Consider the following 21,062-nt stretch of genomic DNA (forward strand, 5'->3'; position numbering starts at 1 on the left):
TGAGAAACTGAACTCCCATATTTATCCATAGAAGAACATGGTGATAATCTCCATCCTGTCTTCAAAGATATATTATATGCAGCTTTCTACCAAAGGGAGGAAATGTATTACTTTCTCTATGCTAGTTAAGCTTGGATCTGCCTGGTCTATAAAATGTCAGGAGCTATGAATTGTACTGAAATCTGCACACGTTTCTGAGCTGCTTCTTCTGTACGCTAGGGATTTGGCTTTGAAGACAACATTCTTTTTCTGCTTCGGTGCCCAGCCTGCATTTCTCATAACTCCACAAATAAAATCATGTACTAGAGTCATGAAGAATGGCGTTTTAGAGATAGGAACACAGGACAGATGGTAAAGGTTTTGACCAGACTACAAACCACAGAAAATAGTATCTCTAACTCCTTATTATACTTGTATAGAATTTGAATATATATTTCTCAAAGTAAAATTTTCTAATGCCTTATAACTAAAGAGAAATAAAATATATTTTCCCACTATTATCCTATAAGGTTGGGATTGGGAAGAGAACTCAGTGACAGAGCACTTACCTAGCAATCATGAGTCCCTAGATTAAATCCTCTGCATTACATAAATAAACAAATTAATCCATAGTATCAGAATAGTATGTCATCTTTTTTGCAGAGTAAGATATAGAGCAACCAATTTTGCATGTCTATTTTAACTATGAGAAAAGTTCCTGCATATGATAGACGATCTCTTAAAAGCTATATATAAAATGACTGTATATAGTATGTAGCTCTTAATTCAAGCCTTCTTTCCCTGACTGAAATTAGATTACTTGCTAACCAAATGTAAACAGTCATGAGAATAATTAAAATTATTAAATATTTGCTTCCGGCCATTATCCATCAGAGTACACAAGGCTGAGTTAGAAGGAAATGGACGCACCATGACACCTGCAATGCTTTGTCTTTGGGTCTTGGAGTTTGTTCATATTTCTGTGCAGATTGGGGACCTACAGGAGAGCATTCAACAGGTAAGAAGACAGAGACTCAGGCTTAGGTGGGGTAGATAAGATTTGAGAGGAAGTGATGGAGAGAGAGGAGAAGTGAGAGGGTCCCTGAGTCTGTTGCAGGAAACGCAGGCAAATGGTGTGTTTATCCGTATGTGAATACATGGTGAGACTCTGTATTAGTAGTGACCTTTTGGAGAGCAGAAAGTAAAATGATCACTGTTTGTGCTCAGGACAAAGACATATAGAAGCCCGTCTAGTGAAAGAAGACTGTCATAAATGCTGAGAACTTGCCAGAGAGATCACAGGAAGGCCTCTCCTCAGCAGGAGTAGCACATCATCATTGAAGAAAAATGTTCCGTGTGAGCCTGGAACTGTAAAGGAACCCAACAGTGCCTCCATCACTGACAGAACTCAGTTTTTCCTTAAGAAAGACAAATAAGCAAAGAGAACATACACACAAAGGAATACAGCCAAAACTGCCAGAAATAAAAGGCAGTGAAACAAAATACGAGCCCTAGCGAGAACAGTGAGCAGTGCCTAGGAAGTGACTCAGAGCTGCTCGGAGATTTTATTAACATGCTAGGACTTTCAGCCAAATTCCTTGACTTTAATGAGAAATTTAAAAACGAAACAGGAAGATGAGTTGGAATTATACCGAAAAAGTACTAAAGAGAATTTCTTTAGTTAGCTAAAATTTAACATATGAGATGAAAACACTTATTGAGGGAAATATGCATAAGATACTATAGGAAAAACTGCTGTTTCTGAATAAATATCATTAGAATTTGTACAAATTGAGTCACAAAGTAGCAAGTTGCTGAGGTCAGCAAGTGGCTCAGCACACCAAGTTTTCACTAAAATATATCTTTCCTAAAAACACTTTGTGTATAAATAAAAGTACAAACTACATATCAGGGGAAAGTTCTGGTATTTTTATCTTGTACTCAAAATAGTTAAGAACGCAGTTCAAAGCTAAGAATACAAAAAGTTCAGTTCATAAAAAAAAAGGTGCAAAACACCTACATTGACATTATCCAAAAGGAGACACCGTGGCTAATAACTGTGCTCAGAGGTCATCAAAAAAAAGAGTATAGAGCACCAGGTGTTATTCCTGCAAAACAGCTGAAACGAATCGAGTTTACACTGTCGTCAGCAGCACTCTTATTTCAGAGCAATTGGGATCCTCAAATATCGTCACCACGGACAAACAGCTGCAGCTTTACTGTACCATCACAGGAAGTTTTTGAAGTATTTTTTTTCCGATTATCTGCCATGGATATTAAAACATGCTTTCAGATAAAGCTTACAGCCAAGTGTTTTCATTAACTTTCTCCATAATTTTCATGAACTAGAAACAAACCTCAAATCTTTACCAATTAGTAAATAAATATATTATTATCCATGGGAAGACTATTAATAAGCACAACAGCATTGTTAGATGTCACTAACTAATCATGCAGAGTAATAAAAAAAGACATACTGCCCCCCCAAATAAAAACTATATCCAAGCAAAATCCTGCCCAAGAATGCATATAGAAAAATGTATTCTGTTAGCAGAAATTTTTAGATAATGAATAACTAATTTATAGTGGCAGAAAATAAATCTACATTTGTGTGTGTGTGCCTGTTGCTATATGTTGTTCTCCAGTGATTGTCTCCCAGTGACATTGACATCAGTGGAAAAAATATCTCACGGTTACTGGATGAAGGTAGAGGAAATAAAAAGACATATTTCTTAAAAGCTGAAAGAGTACTCTTACTTTATGTTGATTATTCTTTAATAAATGTGACAAAAAGAAATTGCAAACAGTTGTAAGCGCTTACATTATGAATTATACATTCTCATTCAGAAATAGCTAAATATACACATTTTATGCTGTATGATTTTAATATATTTCTTTTATCCATAAACACACTATTTTCTTCTTCTATTTGTTTCCTTTGAGATGGGTCTTTGTGTACATCCTTGAGTATTGTGGAACACAATATGTAACACGATGTAGACCTGGTTAGCCTCATACTCACAGAGATCTGCCTGCCTCTGCCTTCCAAGTGCTGGGACTAAGGGAAAATGTATGCCACCACATCCAGCTAAATATTTTCATTTTGAGTTTTGTCTCATTTTTTTCCATTCTTTAGAATAAACTCCCTACTCACAGAGTTTAGAGAAATATTAAATTTATATTACACTTAGTCTTATTTTTTAACCAAGAATTTTCTGAAATTTGTGGTTCATATGTCCCTTATATCCTGGTTCTCCCGTTACAACAATAGCTCCCCAACTTAAGGCTCTTCTTTGAAAGGTCACTGATTCAGCATCCCAACTGCAGCTTCCGCCTGCGCACATGAGTCGAACAGGGCTCTGGTGCCTACGTGCTGAACATCAGACTAGAGCAGGGATAGGCAGGAGACCTGAGGTGTAAAAATGCACCATGCTGAAACACAGAACAAAGGTAACGGAAACCTAAACTGATGCCGGGGAGAAGCCGGGAGAACTGAGTGTTTTTGAAATGATTGTTTGGACTATTATTTTAACACTGCTTCTGAGGAACTCATTTTGCTTAAAACTTAGAGAAACGGCAGTTAACATCCTCTATTTTCCAGTACTAACTGGGGTCCTACCCATCTACCTGGCAACTTGAATCACCTGGGAAGAAAACAACTTGAAGAGCTCATTCACCACACTTAACATAATGCTGCCCTGAGAGCTATTGTGAACCCTACTAAGTTTCTCTTTGGAAAGACCCTGCCCCAGCATAGTTGAGGCATGTGTAGTCTGTGTGTTGCTCTCGTTATGGCTGTAAGCCTGTCTGTGAACGATCTCTGGAGCAGTCACGATAGGGTTTTACAGCAAGCATAAAGGACCTTAGCAATAATTCGCCCACAGTTTCCTCAGGATTCCGTAGTGTATTATGTTTTCCAGATTTTGAATTTTTGCATGTTTAGGAAAATGAGTGAATATTTTACTTAAGAAACCAAACTTTGTTTAAGGGTCTTTCCCAGCGGTAGAATATATGTCTAGCTGCCTCCCTCCCCCCCACAAACACATCTTTTTTCTTAAAAACAAAGTACTATGAAGCACAAATCGAACAAACAGAAAACCAAAATGAATGTGATAATATTGTCCCTGGAACCATTATTATTCTAAAAAATAAATGCTACTATTTACAGATTATATACCTGCAAATACCGTGACTAAATATTAGTTGAAAATGCATATATCAGGAGAAAAACAACCTAGTAGAGAGTATGGCTGATGGCTGCACTAGAATTCTTGGAATAGATAAAAGAAAAGAAATAAAGCTTGAGCAATGAAATCAGCTGGGGAACTTTCACAACTATGCATCACAGCCCTTCCCTTAGCAAAGTAAGTTTCTATTTTAGGAAAAAAGCAACACACTGGTAGCTACAGTCTATGAAGACTTTCTTTTCCTGGGACACTAGCTAATCACTGTAAAATTTGCCACATTTAAGTTCTAGTCGGTAGTGACATTTTGTGTTTTACTGAAGATCAAAGTGCAGAGCTAAGTCACTAGAGGCCGGGCTGTGTTGGCTCACACCTTTAATGGCAGTATATGGCAGTCCCATGTTTTTAATCCCAGTACTTGGGAGGTAGAGGGAGGAAGGGATGTGGCTGGGGAGAGAGGAATCTAAGACAGGAGGAGGCAGGAGTTCAGATACAGCCTGAGGTTTTATGGAAACAGATTTAGTCTGAGGTTTGGTGGAGGCCAAGCAGTTGCGAGAAGCAGTCTAAAACAGTCTGAGGAGACAGTCTGAGGACAGAATCACCCTTCAGTCTGGAGATTCAGTAGAGGTCAAAGCTCTCTTTAGTGGTCGGCTGCTCTGTTTCTCTAATCTCTCAGCTTTCACCTCCTAATATCTGACTCCGGGTTTTTATTTCAAAAGACCAATTAGAAGCCGGGCGGTGGTAGCGCACGCCTTTAATCCCAGCACTCGGGGAGGCAGAGGCAGGTGGATCTGTGAGTTCGAGACCAGCCTGGTCTACAAGAGCTAGTTCCAGGACAGGCTCCAAAACCACAGAGAAACCCTGTCTCGGAAAAAAAAAAAAAAAAAAAAGACCAATTAGAATTCGTGCTACATAGTCCACGCCTGAAAAATAGGTGGAATTGCTTGTATTTTGTGACAATATAATTATTTGCCTTAAATTTAGTCGTTAATTTAATTTACAAGTATTTTAGGCCCAGATTTGATGCCCTAGGAACACAAACATAAAGGTGAATAAAACAGAAAGAAATAACTTTCCTTATATATATATATATATATATATATATATATATATATATATATATATATGTATGTATATCTATACATACATACATACATATAACTTGGTTTTGCCTTCAGAGTAGTCAAAAAAAGGTGGCATTTAAGTTAAAACCAGGACAAAAAAAGAAGAATATTGTTTATAGCACTGAAATGGCTAGATCGTTATGGGTGAGAATGTTACAGAGCTGAGGGTGCCTACGTCATGGTGGGTCAGGAGAAGAGCATAAAGCAAGAGGGCTGGATATCTGGGATAGCCATGATGACGAGTGTCTGCTGAATGGATTCAAATGTTCAAACCGTGGTGTAAAGTCATGAAAGTCATGAGAAGGATAGAGAGTATTTCTTGCCCATTTTCTAGAGGTTGGTGCTGAGTGAGTGGCCTGAGGAAAGTTCCTCCAGGGATTCTGTCTCTGTGTGTTGGTTTCCATTTGCATATCAATGATAGAAATGTGCAAACAGAAAGGAATGTATTTAAGAACATTAATGGCTAAATTTGTGAAGAGAGACAGAAGCAAATGAAGGGATAAGATGCATTTGGGGTGCCGTTGCTGGTTCTGTCTGTCTGTTTTCTTTTCCACTTACATAATGACTAGAAATATACCAGATTGTGGGTAAAGATACAGGAAAATCACTCATTTTCCCAAGACACTTAGACACTAGTTCTAAAACGTAAAGACAGTTTCATCTCATAACCAAACTTGTATTCTGGGGCCACAACATGAGTTTGCTACTAGTACCCAGCTTGTGCTTGACGTTTCCCCTTTCCTAAGGCAAAATTAGCATAATGTCAATTTATGGTTTGGAAGGGTCCAGCATCAATGTAATCTTCATTAGAAAAACATTCACATAAAAGTGTATTCATGCCAAGCTTTTTATCTCCCCTTATAGGGAAGATTATCCAAGAAGTGATTGAAAGAATACAAGGTGATAAAGTCTTGGTTAGTATGAAATTCAGGGGACCTGTTAAAATTGCATTCCTTCTTGAGATCCAAGTTTTACATAAGTGTAGCATGATTAATAAACACCCAGACACAGATATTGGGATTCAACCTAAAGGTCAGAAAAGCAAAACAGCCAGCCAGTGACTTTTACCTCCTCCACAGTCCAAAACAGTGATCCTGCCTCCAGGAATTCTCAGAATGAGACTGTGTTTGAGAACTGTCTCCTCCTGTCTTATAGTCTTCTACTGTGCTGGGATTAAAGGCATGCACCACTACCACCTGGTTTGTATGGCAAATTAGTGTGGCTACTGGAATTAAAGGTTTTTGCAACCACTGCCTGATCTGTAAGACTGACCAGGGCTACTGTTTTACTTTCTGATATTCAGGTAAGCTTTATTTATTAAATTACAAATGAAATCTCATTACACCTAAGGGTATGATTATGGAAAGGAAAGCACTGTGTTTGTCCTTTTGGAGTTCTATGAGGAAGAATGTTGTGGGATAAACACCTACCCTAGCTGTTGGCTCAAATGACATCAGGGACAATCGGAAGACAATACTTCAGAAAAAGTAACAAGAAAGAAGCAATGTGATTGGGTCGATGGAACCTCTTTGTGCAATCACCATTAAGTGAAACATTCTTGTTTTACCCCTCTAAGTAACAGAAGTCCGAAAGAACACTTATAAACATCTTTGCTGAATCCTGCTACCCTAACTTTTGCAAGAAGACTTACTTTCCAGTTAATTTGTGTGCTGTGGCTAAATTACTATCAAGTCAAGGCGAAGCCCCAAAATATCATCTTCTCATAACACAATGAGAGGTAAATGCCTTTTAAGTAGAAAGTTGTTGCAGTTTTAGAAAGAAAAGAAATCACTATATGTCAGTAATGGCCAAGTTCATATTTATAGTCGGATTTAGAGAGGCTTTTAGGATAGGCTGCTGAAGGGAATAATTTTAAAATATACACCCATGCAGTTAAGGAAATGACAAGAATCCTCTCCAATTGGGAAAATCTTTCATCTAAGCAGAGGTCATGTGGTTCTTCATTTCATTATTTGCTTCTGTGATAGATACAGGCTGTACACTGTCTTGTCCCAGGGGCTGTACAGAGTCCATGTAGAAACATGCGTATGCTTCCAAGCATCTGTTTCTAAGTCATGCGAGTAGTGAGCGCAAACAGCTGCATTTCTTTATATGCAATTATGTTTATGGCCAGGAAGGATTCATTGCCGAGCGCCTCATCTTCCACATGGTTTTCCTTGCAGACATGCCTCGCAACTCAGTGATGCATTGTGGCAGTTCTGTGGGGTGATTCCATAAGGGCCTCTGTGAAGTCATGACCTCAACCATCTCTTGTCGCCTCCAGACACATCACTTCAATCTGTTTTGATAATACCTGATTTGGGTCAGATATAGCTGAAGGCCTAAGAGACTGATACAGAATGGAAATCTATTCAGAATATAATTGCGTATTCATGTGTATATGTATGCCCATACGTGTATATGCGTATACAACCTCCTTCTGGTTGTTATATAGTTATTTGAAATAATGCCTTTCTATACTTCTACGCAGTTTGTGTTTTGACAAGTGGGACAAAAATGTCAATGATTTATAGAAATCATTTTTATTTTCTTATAAGTAACCTCCATTTACCCATAGAACGTCCTATTCCTCTACAATAGCCGTACTCATCAAGCTGAGTCTGAAAGACTGTTTGGTGTCCGTTAGACCCTATCTCAACAACAACAAAATACGTTTTCATTTTGATATACCCTGTACATATAAAATGAAAATTTATAAGAGCAGAGCTTTATGTGTTTCCACAAACAGAGCACAATAAAACATAACCAAGAACATGAAGAACACTATCCCCAAAAGCCCCTCCCATGTCCCTCGTCAGTTACAGACCTCTTTAACTCAATTAACTCAGGCCATGTCTCCTAACACCATAGATTAATTTCTCCTGTGCCGTCACTTTGTTTCAACTGTATCGTGGACTCTGTGTTCTTTTCTGCTTGTCTTGTTTTAATCTGTCATGCCTTCAAGAACCATCACGCTTTTCAATAAGAATTTATTTTTATATTCTTTATGTTTGTTGGTTGATTTTCTAGATTTTGTTGTTGTTGTTGTTGTTTTGTTTTCTTTTATTTATTTTTTTGTTTTGGTTTGGTTTTCAAGACAAGGTTTCTCTGTAGCTTTGGAACCTGTCCTGGAACTCCTCTTGTAGACCAGACTTCCACAGAGATCCATCTGCCTATGCCTCCCGAATGCTGGCATTAAAGGAGTGTGCCACCACCACACGGCTATATTTTAGTTTTTATTTTGACATATTCATTGAAAAAAAGTCCTTCAGAAAAGCTTTAAAACTTTATATACTACAAAATTACCGGAGGTATTTCAGTTTTCTTATATTCTCAAAAAAGCTAGGCAGTTTGTCTTTGTTATTTAAAATAAAATCAATCTGTTCTATAAAACATAGTGGCATAATTTTTTCCATTTACCCTGTTACTATAAACCATACATGTTAATGTATTTTGTTATAATGATATGTATTTTATTACTAATTTATAATAATTCTGGCATGTCTTTGATTTATTGGCTTATCATTTATTTTGAGATAGTTACCAAATATATTCTTCATGTCAGGCATTGTGCATGTCTCTGGGGCTGAAGAAAACAATGTACGGTTGCTGTTCGCATTGAGCTCAGATCTTAATCGCTTTCCCCACTCTACTAAAGACTGTAATTTCATATCATTATCCTGAGACGTATTCTTGTGCTGGAATAGTCTTCTGGATTCTAGTTTCTACTGAGGGTTAAATGCAAAGTTAAAAGCATCTTGAGTGCCCTCAGTGATTGTTCTCAGTACACATGACATTAAATTTAGTATGACAAGTCTGAGAAGTAGAGAAGCCAAAACCTAATCCATTCTAGGATGAGCATCCTTGAATCAACCTTGGCTCTTCCATCTTCTCTCCTCTCTGCCTTCTTCCACAAGAAGGAAAATTGGTTATGCCATAGGAAGTCCAGAAAGATTAAAATAACATTGATTAATTTCACCTTTGCTGCATAGAGAAGATGAAAGGTGTGGTTCTGATTGATGTCCTCTGAAGTTATGGTGACTCAGTGTTGAATGGGCTGTAGGATGAGCCTCCAGGGTTGAGAAGGGATGTGCTTTAGTCGTCTCTAATTCAGTAAACACATAAGCCAGAAACTCTTATGCCTACTATTCTTGCAGCTAAAGACAGAATTGATACCAACTGAGTTGAAGCCTCAGCTTCACATTTAAACCCCAGCAAATGAAGGAGGCTGATGTGATAGAAAACCAGGTCATTTCTATCATCTATCTATTTCTGTCATGTCTTGATTTCCCCAGCCTAGCAGGCTTCAGGTGCAAGTTAATTTATATTCAAAATAGATAGCCCAAATTTTACTGCTTTATCACGGATGTCTCCCAGGGCAGGCTAAAAGAAATCTTACTGGCTTTTTAAAAGCACACACACTTGGCTTGGAGGTCACCTGTCAATATCTCATCTGAATTCATGGATACTTAAAAGCCTGTGTCCAACTATGACCTTTTTTGGCAAATATTGAAGAGGGAAATGTTAGCATGAGGTGAAAAGAATTACTTATCTAGTAAAATCAGTATTAGGCAGGGATTCTTAATTTTTACTCATATTCCAATATTAGAAAATTCCCATGAAAAATACCTTTATAAATTTAAATATTTAAATCTTTGGATATTTTGGATACTTTGCATAATTTACAAGCAAAAAAAGCATTGCTTTATGTTCTTTTATACACTTGAATATTACATAATTTCAAAGGTCATGAATATTGCTATACTGTAAAAAAATCACTTTAAAATATAAAATAAAATTGTTCTTCACTAAGAATTGACCATTTTAAGAGACAGAGGAACAGGCGTGTCCCATGAGTTGTCATGTGGTGCTACCTGGATTAGATCATTTATAATGAATCTAATGATTTCAAGAGATTACATGATATTCTATTTTCTCTTTTGAGGCTACATAGCCCAAATTAGACTTCAACCCAAGATCCTTTCTGCCTCAGCCTCCCAAAAGTAACATTATACATAAAGATTAGCTTGCAACCCCATATATTTTCATACTTAATAATGCTTTAGAATGTAACAGAAGTTATTTGCCTTTTGAGTGAACATAGATACATAGACAACAATATTCAAGATAATCTTATTGCATATTATAGCTCCATGTTTTTCTGAACAGATTAAAAATGGTATCTGCTTCCCCTTTTGAAATATGGGCAATCCTATGTTCAATATTCAGTGTAGTACTCATAATGATAGCCTTAGTGTCCATCAGCAGACGGACATGTAGAGAGAGTGGCATGTACTGTGTGTCACAGAGATATTTTCTTATTTGATATATCTACAGTATGATTACACCTTTAAAATGAAGGGAAAACTACACTGACTATATGTTTCCCACACTTACGGCCCAATATTATGGAGGTCTAAGAGCCAGAGGGTCAGGGACTGTGCATGAGACTGTGTCATACAAACTGCCTGCTTCACCTTCAGAAACTATGCATCCTCTCCAACATGACTGCCTAACCATGAGCTGAATTAGAACAAAAGTGATCCATGGCCCCGAAAGCTACAGCACATGAACATGCACCAAAGGAAGCCATTAAGCTTAGTAAAGCTCCTTATTATGTTGCTTGTCTTAAAAGCAAAACCTCTGCTTTTTACATTCACAGAGACCTGTGTGAATTCCTGCAATGAACCGACTCCTGGAAGCTTATATCAAAAAACATAGAGAGAAAAGAATTAATAAAGAGAAAAATTAAGAATTGCTAGGGCTGCAGTAATAGTACTCACACATTGGTGTCAAACAATGTCTTTCTAATTTGGATGTCACGCACATTCAACAGGAAGGAAAGCATGCCTGGTACTAGAAATATAACCAAGTTCTTGGTGAGGTCAAGCATCTCAGAAGAGCATCTACTACCACCACTTTGCTAGACCAGAATAATTCTTTACTACACAGTAAATATTATCATTATACCCACAGAGAAGGGTGTCACCACTCATCAAAAAAGCATCTTTTTAGAGCAAATTAAAACCATCTCCACTCCAAAAATAAGTAAATAAATAAAACACACAACTGTACACAAAGCAGTGATCAAGGAATCAGGGGGAGCCTAGACTTGGTGGATTTATCTACATGTACCACCTACATCTATGGCTCAGGCACATCGTGGAACAGAGGACAGAATCTCTCCTAGAAATGGTTGCATAAATGATCATTTTTGTGGCTCAAACTACCTGAGGACTGGTATCATTTCCCTAAAGGACAAGGCAGCAAATGCTTCAGGATTTGAGGTCCATAGATCTTTGTAGCTTGTCCTAAGTTCTGCTGTTATAGACTGGGCACCATATAAATTGATGAACATTATCTGTTGTTCAATGAAACACTATTTACAAAAAGAGTTAGATTTGACTAAAATCTGCCTTTTCTCTGTCCCCAAGGAATCTCAGAAGAGGGATTTCTTATTCCATTGAGACACTGAGAAGTCATGCTTTCAAGAAGAATGAGGCTGAGTTAGGCGAGAAAGTAAGAGAATTTGCTCTTTTAAACCCTCTACTAGTGGGTGTTATGATAGAAAAAATGCAGATTATATATACCACACACTGTATTAATATAGCAGATACATTTAAAGAAAGGAAATAATATCTTTGTGTGAATTAAAAAATAAACGATTAAAATAAATACATAGATAGATAGATAGATAGATAGATAGATAGATAGATAGATAGATAGATAGATGGATGGATGGATGGATGGATGGATGGATGGATGGATGGATGGATGGATGGATGGATAGATAGATAGATAGATAGATAGATAGATAGATAGATAGATAGATAGATAGATAGCAGACACACTAGAAAGAAGTCTGGCATTCTGAGTCTGAGCCTCATATTACCAGAAAAATAGTAACCAAACTCTGGACATAATTTAAAAGGCACAAATAAATTAATTTTAACATTGTGTTTTTATCCAAACACAACAGGCTAAATATTTTCAAATATATGACTAATACAAACATTATCAAGAAATTGCTTTTTCTCAGACTAATACAAACTGGTGTGTGTTCTACAATTACAATTCATCTGAATTTGAATTTTCTTTTGCTAAACAAACATGTCAGTAATCATCTTACATAATATGCCTAAAAGGACTGATATGGCCAATCTCAACAGTCAAGTTGATGAAATCTTGTTTCACCTGGAAGCCCTGGCTCTGGGCATAATTTTTAGGCATTGTCTTTGTTAGAACGATGTAGGAAAACCCTTCCCATGTTCATACAATCATTCTGTTGGTGGGGATCCCAGATTGTATAAAATGGAGGAAGTGGGTGAACATAAACATTCCTTGCTTCCTGATTATGGGTTCCTTGTCTTCAGCTGTCTCATGCTTCTACTGTGACTTCTCCACCATAATAGACCATAGCCTGAACTGGGAACCAGAGTGAACCTTTGCTTCCTGTCATAGTCAGTGTTCTGTTGCTCTAAAGAGACACCATGACCATAACAACTCTTATAAAGGAAAACATTCAATTGGGGTGGCCGATAGTTCAGAGGTTTATTCTGTTATCATTGTGGGAAGAAGCATGGTGGCATGCAGGCAGACATGGTGATAGAAATATAGCTAAGAGTTCTACATCAGGAACCAGATCTGTAGGCAGCAGAAAGAAAAAGACACTGGGCCTGGCTTGGGCCTTTGAATCCTCAAAGACAACCCCCAGTGACAGATGTCCTCCAACAAAGTCACACTTTTAAAAGTGTTACTCCCTATTGACCAAGCATTCAAAGCTCTGAACCTATGGGGACCAGCCTTATTCAAACCACCACACTTCCTGAGTTGCTTTTGTCAGGGTATTTTATTATATCAGCTGGAAAGAAACTATGACAAAGGTTAATACCATAACTGTGCATTCAGACCCCCCCTTCGAGTGTGTCCTTAATGTCACTTCTTGTTTCCATGTCACCATCTAAGATACCTGGTACATAAAGTACAGATAAGAATAATGAGTATTTATTTGCCCTAAATATTTAGTTCTTAGCACAGTGTTGGGAATGTGTGTATAAAGTCCTCCCATTGCCATAACAAATACCTCTCATCAGTCTCTCTATGTGTCTCTGATTTAAGTCAGGGAAATTTTATTGTGAATATTTCTATTATCAAAGTAGATGCATTCGAAGATGTAAGAAATTTACTTAAAAGAGACATTTGACTATGGATACTTACTATAGATTAATTTTAGAGTGAAAAAAGTAAATTTCGATAATAATACATTTTAAATAAAATTAATTGCTTAACTGCTACCAATATTACATAAATGCCTACTACCCTTTCAGTCCGTTGAAAAGAAGTCAAATGTTAAACTAATGTCCTTTACAATTATCTACTGAAAACACGAGATTGAGAATGGGAAATGTCATTGTTTCTCGTCTTAATTTAAAATAAAATATAACTTTGACCTTCCTCTGGAGCCTTATCTCCCTGATAGATAATCTGCATCAAACTGAGCAAAGACTGCACTTGACTCAGACACAGTAAATAAGGCATTGTCAAGTATTTTATTGCTTAATTGCTTAACACTGTACACCTAGATTTGGAAGCAGGAAGAAAGAGGCTCTGGGCTTGGCGTGGCCTTTTGAGACCTCAAAGTCCATCTCCAATAACACACTTCCTTCAACAAGGCCACACCTCATAATCCTTCCAATGGTGCCAATCTCTGGTAACCAAGTATTCAAATGTAATGAACCTATAGGGGACATTTTCATTCAAACAACCACACCATGTATTGCAAAAAAGAAGTATCTTTGATGGTTAGGAGTGTTTCCATAAATGAAAATATAAATTGTATCTCTGAAAACCTAACAAGCTAAGGTATATTTCCTCTTTGATGTAGTAGAAGCATATAAGTCTTACTATAAGCAATAGTTTGGTTATACTAATGTGGTTAAATCGTGGTAATTTCATTTGCCTCAAAATCTACATAAATCCTGTTTTAATTATTTTGTGTTTACATATTTCTTGATTGATTCAACATATTTATTCATTCACTTAGCAAATGATGTTTCTTGAGTACCTACAGTATTCCACAAAGTATATGTTCCATTCTGTAGAGATGGTGATTATTCGAGAATATCTCCAAAAAACGCATATATCTCATACTATTATTAAAGTATTATTTTAAATATAATCAGAACTTCTAAGATTTAAGGTACACTTTCACTGTGAAGTTATACCAGGGAATTTTAGTATTTAAAATGTTTTATGGTATATTGGAATCATTTTACCCTGTATTTTTATTGCAAATGCATGTTTGGAAAATCTGAGAGTTTGGTTTAAAGCTGGAAGCCAGAAAAAATTCCATTGTTTGGTTTTGTTTTCAGACTATTTGTTTGCTAGTGGATATATTCTTTATCTAAAATTGCACTGTATGTAAATTATATAAAAATAGCTGGTCCATGAGCCCCTTTTTATTTGTATTTATGAAGCAGAAAACAATACCATCCATGGCTGTATTTGGCTCTCAGCTGTAGAGGTCTGCTCAGCAAACCTTTTAAACATGCCAGATTATGTGATTGTTTTGTGACACAGATGTACAGTCCCTAGGGATTAGGGCTTGTTTTAAAAATGTTATTCTAGCTGTCTGTGTGCAGATACTTTAGTGCCTTCAGAAATAGAAATACAGAGTTGTCTAGAAATATTACCAAATATGTTGGAAAAGGAAGACTTCCCCCTACACAGACATTAAGAACAAGATAAACACACTAACATATACATATCTGTATAATATTTACATACCAATTTAGAAAAAATATAATCTCTATTAGCATATTTTAAATAGGCACTTAAAAGAACAATCATTCAGTTTGATTTATACTTAGTTAAGTTATTACATTGATGTATTTCTGCATAAACTTGAACTTTTAAGAAAAATCTAACTTACTCTGCCAGAAAACACTGGACTTTGTGTGTCTCATTACCCCTACAGTGCCCTAGTCATTAATAGTTAAATGTATTCTTAGTTAAATTCCTTTATGGTTTACTTTTTATTTACATTTCTTTAGCTTTTCCTGTTTGACAGATCTCTATACCATCACATATTTGTCAGTCTCCTTGAGTTCTTAAGCCAATGAATGACAGGTGCTAATTGAACATAGAAGCAGCCAGGTTCCTTGCTTTGACATAAGAGACACTTTAGGTGCAACAATTCTATTTATGCACGGGGTATGGTTGATGTCAGGATTCCCTGGAAATCATGCCTTTGCTTGGTGTTTGACCGCATTGTTTGGCTTCTCCATCCCTGTACCCATTTCTTTCCATAAGTGACTGGCTGATGAATCCCTGTTTTAGAATTTGTTTCTTACGAATGTGACCGAAGAGAGTTTTAGGCCTTTGACTTTCTTCCACCTGAGTTTTATAGTGTTCCAGCTCAGCTCAATTTTCTTTTCTCATGCTGACAACTGTGATGCTTGGATATGTTCAAATGACTTTATTGTTTTTTTCTCCTAGCCTGAATAAAACCTCCTAGGGTCTTTTATTTTGCTATATACATCCAAGCAAACCTGGTAAGTTTGTATACAAAGATAGAATGTGTAGCTATGAGCCAGAACTTGGAGACTTTTCTTTCTGTAGGTCCTTCCTCTTTCTCAGCTGGAGTTTTTTTTTTTTTTCATAGCTGTTTCTGATAACCGACCTTCAAATTAATGAGTGATGCTTGAAGCAGCTAAAGAGCATGAAACAATACAATAAGAGCAGATTAGACAATACAGGAAAGACAAGAAAGCAAATGCCATACGAAGATGCTAATTGGACTGAGAGACACGGATTAGAGAACAAGTCCGTCAAGGTCTGTTCACCCTGACACCCTCTCCCCTTCCTATCCCTCCATCATCAAACCATGAGTGTGAACTGACACACTTTTCAACAAACGATTATGGAACTGATCTAATTTGGTTTGAGTTTGGGGACTCTCAAACTCAGGAATACCTGGCTAGGAATACCTGGCTACCTACTAGGTTGAGAAATCTTGATCTTCTATGACCGTACTTACATCAGAATGTTTTGATGAAACCCTACATACTTTGTATCTCATTTTTTTTTCTGCTGTCACAAAGCCAAAGCCTATGTCATGTGTGGGCTACTCACCGTATAAGCTGTCTGAGCTCCACTACAACGTATGTGCTTTAAAGCAGTAGGAGAAAAATAGGTAATAAGTGTGATTCTGTGAGACTTCAGACCCACCTAGTGAAAATGCCCTCCAAAATGACCATCTGAGTATGTCATAGGGAGTACACAACCTTAGCAAACTCAAAGGGATTTCTTTGCAGAAGACAACCATGTTCTATTCTGACACAAACTTTTACTTGGCTTTTCTAATTACTCATTTAAATTACCCTTCCCATCATGACCAGCAATAACTATATGTTCCAGTGTGTAGGATATGTCCATATAACATATCATTAGATATAAAACTTTTCCTTTAATATAAAGAGTATAAATTAGTGTAAGCAAGACATTGAAGGGGATCTTTAAACTAGTTAAGTGAACAGCTGGATCTGGTGCCCTTAATTACTTAAAACCACACATTTATTTAAAGCTGTGCGCTAATTGTAGTGTGTTTTTATGTTATTAAGTGTGCTTCCCTAGAAAGCCAAGCTAGACAGTTCCTCCTATATAGTCCACTCAGACCTACTGCATATTCTTTAGTTGAGTTCAGTTTTATTGTGCAGTAATCAGTATTTACATCAATCAATTTTGTGACAGAATGCGACGTAATTCTAAATGAAGAAATGATACCAAATGATGCTGACTATAAATGTCCTATAATTTATTTTATGTCACAAGCCCACTACTTTGTTTAGTGCTTAGGAAAGCAGTGGAGCTTTTTTGGGAGGGGTTATTTGTTTGGGTTTTTGGTATTTTGAGATGTGGCTTATCTGTGTAGCCCTGGCTGTCCTTGAACTTGCACTGTTGACAAGGCTTGCCTTGAATGCACAGAAATTCCTCCTCTTGAGTGCTCTAGATTAAAGGTATGCACCACCCCCACCTGGAACAGTGGTGAATTTTAAATAAATGTGAATTCAACAATAAAAAGCACAACAATTATGAAACAATGAAAAGTATAAATTTATCCTCTAAATTTTTACTACAGTTAACTGTTTATGTGAATGAGTATGTCTCTCTCTGTGTGTTTATGTATGTTTGCATGTGTGTGTGTGTGTAAAATCACATGCTGTTGCATGTATTGTGATCATAAGACAACTTATGAGAATCTGTTGATTCTCTCCTTCCACTATGTTAGTTCCAAAATCAAACTCAGATCATAAGGCTTCACTGCAAGTCCTTTAACCAACGGAGCTTTGCCTTCTACATTTACACTTATCTGGAAAGCAATATTGTCATATCAAAATAATGGAATCAAAGTGAGTTCAGTTCTTGCTGTCACTGTACTCACTTTTGAAAATGAAATTACGCAAAAATCCTCTTTTAAGTTATTATTGATATCATGATGATGAAACTTCCTTAACTGAAATATATACACACATGGGTATTGAACCAGTCACTAATTATCAATGGCCATGCCACTGAGGAAGAATGAATTGCAGCACCTATCAACTGCCATTGTCTCCTTAGTTCTCAAAGCCCCACCTCCATCCATGCTGGCCTTTTACGTGGCTTGATCTTGTACAAATTATCAAGTGTCTACCTTTAACTTATTATTTATACCATATTTCCCTTGGAATAGAATCTCAATGCCCTTCTCATTGAATGATGCATTTTAATAGCAGATATTCTGGAATTGAAGTTTTTTGGAACAGATTAATCTAATGATACTTTGTTATTATATCATTAATACGTCAGTCCTTTGCTATTTTTACATGAATGTAGTAATTCAATTTATAATTTTTTATTTCCAAATTTATATGGTTCACTCCACCAAGTAATAACAATCATATCATATATATGTTTTTACATTGTAGCCCTAACAATAATCTCAGAGCAAATTCCTTTTTTACTTATTAAAATTATCTTCATGTAATATAGAAGCCTTTCTTTAAATTGCTTCCTCTTACTTTATGAATCCATTTAGGCATTATTTTAATTAAAGATATGCTTGTAATGGATAGCAGAACAAAATATTCAGTTCTTTTGTAACCATGGTCTGTTAGATGGAAAAGGAACATATTATTAAGCTCTCTTTATAGAAAATAAAGCTCTTTAAATAATGGGGTTTTCTGTAGTATTCCTATCTGATTTCCTCCTGAAAACATGTTGGATAATTTTCTATTTTAAAATGGGATGAGTTCAAGATTCAGTTAAGGGGTAGAGAATGTCTAGAAAGTAGAAGGTCTGGATTCAGTACCCAGGCCCAGAAAACAAAGTGGTAAAAGTCACTTCTATATACATGTTCTTGTCCATCTAAAACGTCATTTTTTTTCAACTTGATGAAAAAAATTAAAATATCTATTTAATACATAGTTAATCATTTTCTAACAATATAAAATATTTCAAACAAAAATATCTAATTACCTGATAATTAACTTGTTGATACATGTGTTGTACATTTTGTAATAATGCTAATCAGTATATACATGTATGATATTTCAACACTACAAAATGGGTTCTGTAATATAAATATATGAATGCAACTATCCTTCAGACACAGAGCATATTCAACAACCAACATAATAGACAATCCTTAATTTCTGATATCTATGGGGATATTGAGGAGCTGCTAGCAGAGGCAACTTGTAAGTCTGAAAACATCAAAGGTACTTCGAGACATTGATAAAAAGATATATCTACCATTCGCTTCAAAAAGCGATAGAAGAACAAATTTTGGATTATAGACATTACAACAACTTTCTCTGTAATAATCTACCTGACAGTTTATTAAAATTAAATTTATTTGCTTGTCTCTGAATACTAAGGCATGAATCCTGTTTATCAAGGATGCTACTGGAGACAAATGGGCTCTCTGTCATTGTGGGATCAGGACTACACTGTTGGTGGCACTGTTAGACGTTTATCATCTGATCCCTCTGAAGAAACAAGATAAGGCCAAACTGTCACACTTGCACTGTTTAGAAGAGTGACATTTTCATAAATGAAATCTTGGAAATTATATGCTTTTGCAGGCCACGTGTGGGATAGCCAAAGACTCCACCCTGGCTAAGCAGGAGCACTAAAGTAGTTTGTATTCACATCTCAGAGTTGGCACTGGGCAGGTTACCACCACTGCCGTAGCAAACTGGCCTGAGTAGTTCTGCCTATTGGCCACCTCCGCAATCTGCTTCTAGCAGGAAGATATGGCAGGTTCCTGGCAAACTTCTATCTCTACTGCAGTTACTAGAAAGAAAGAAAAAGAAAGAAAGAGAGAGTGGGGGAGAGAGAGAGAGAGAGAGAGAGAGAGAGAGAGAGAGAGAGAGAGAAGGAAGGAAGGAAGGAAGGAAGGAAGGAAGGAAGGAAGGAAGGAAGAAAGAAAGAAAGAAAGAAAGAAAGAAAGAAAGAAAGAAAGAAAGAAAGAAAGAAAGAAAGAAAGAAAGAAAAAGGGAGCAAGCAGGAGGGAAGAAGGGAGAGAGGGACAGAAAAAGGGAGAGAGGAAGAAAAGGGGGACAGAGGGAAGAAGGGAAGGAGGGAGGAAGGAACCAGATCCTTATTTTGTTAATTTCAATACAATGAAGTATTTTTATCTTTACCCACACAAGTGTACTTCTTGATGATATAAACCTACCTGAGATCTCCACTTTTCCCAATCAATGCTGCCTGAACCTAGCATATATCTTATTAGAAAAATGTCTAGGTTTCAAATATGTTTGTAAGATTTTTGTTTATTAGGTGGATATTTATTATGTAATGGGTTCTTTCAGAAGAGGAGTTAAATGTGGTATCTACAGAAAAGATCCAAGACTACATATTAGATATCTATGCTACCTACTCATCATAATAGTAAGGTTTTGAGAAACTTCAGATATAGTTCCTAATTTTCACACATCAACAAAGTCATTTTGACATCTATGCTTCTTTGACGAAAATGAATGTCTCTTCACTTTGGCAAGTGTTTTTCTACTGTGTGGTTGTAAGCAATACTTCATAGTTACATCATGACCAGATCTTTTGTCCTTTAACTGTTGCTACTCACATTGCTTTTCACGAAAAAAGTCTGACTAGAAAGGTCATTCAAGGCCTTGACCAATGCTTGGTGTGATTTTGCAGAGGCTGCCATGTCCAGTTAGGTGTATCACTTTACTAACCACATTGGGGTCAAGATGCCGAAAACTTAGAGGAACTTTTGAGCTTTACAATTGACTTCAGGAACTCACCGAATAACCAGGGATGGCCTTCTGATCCCCTGTAGAGTATCGGAACTACAGCTCGGTCCCAGCTTGCCTAGCTTGACTCCGGGATTTACCAACAGGTTTTTTTATTAAGTGCATCCCAGTAAGTGTAACTGAATCCTAGAAAACTGTCGTGTTTCTGTATCCATCCTTCCTTGTCTGCCTTTTCTGCAGTTAAGCTATACTTCAAAGTAAGGGATGCACTGCTCCTGGCTTAGAAATGTAATTTGTCTCCAGGCATGGCCTTCCACACTCTAGGGAGTGCTATTCACATTCATACGGGGACATATTTTGTTTCTTATCTCAACTTGTCTCATATAAATTCATTTATTCACTTCTTTCTTTAGGGAGAACATCCTTTTCTTTCTTCATATTTCAAACATTAAAGTTTCCATCACACAATTAAAGGGTTCTCACATTGCTTTGATTTGTGCTAGTACGGATGGTCA

The 21,062-nt window shown here is 36.6% G+C and overlaps 1 protein-coding gene across 5 annotated transcripts in view; it reads left to right on the top strand.

Moving 5' to 3' along the window:
• The window catches only part of Lingo2 (leucine rich repeat and Ig domain containing 2), a 1,034,729-nt gene that overhangs the window by 458,490 nt on the left and 555,177 nt on the right, over positions 1-21,062 (top strand). Inside the window, exon 2 of one of the 5 annotated variants that reach the window (XM_057791063.1) lies at positions 15,951-16,121. The exons of 3 other annotated variants lie outside the window; for them this stretch is intronic. The gene's annotated coding sequence lies outside the window, so the exon portion shown is untranslated. Of the gene's footprint in view, positions 1-11,725; positions 11,807-15,950; positions 16,122-21,062 lie in introns of those variants that run through there. One more of the 5 variants, XM_057791062.1, reaches the window with a different exon arrangement.

The sequence above is a fragment of the Chionomys nivalis genome, chromosome 16, assembly GCF_950005125.1.
Source record: "Chionomys nivalis chromosome 16, mChiNiv1.1, whole genome shotgun sequence".
In the NCBI taxonomy this organism is placed as follows: Eukaryota; Metazoa; Chordata; class Mammalia; order Rodentia; family Cricetidae; genus Chionomys; species Chionomys nivalis.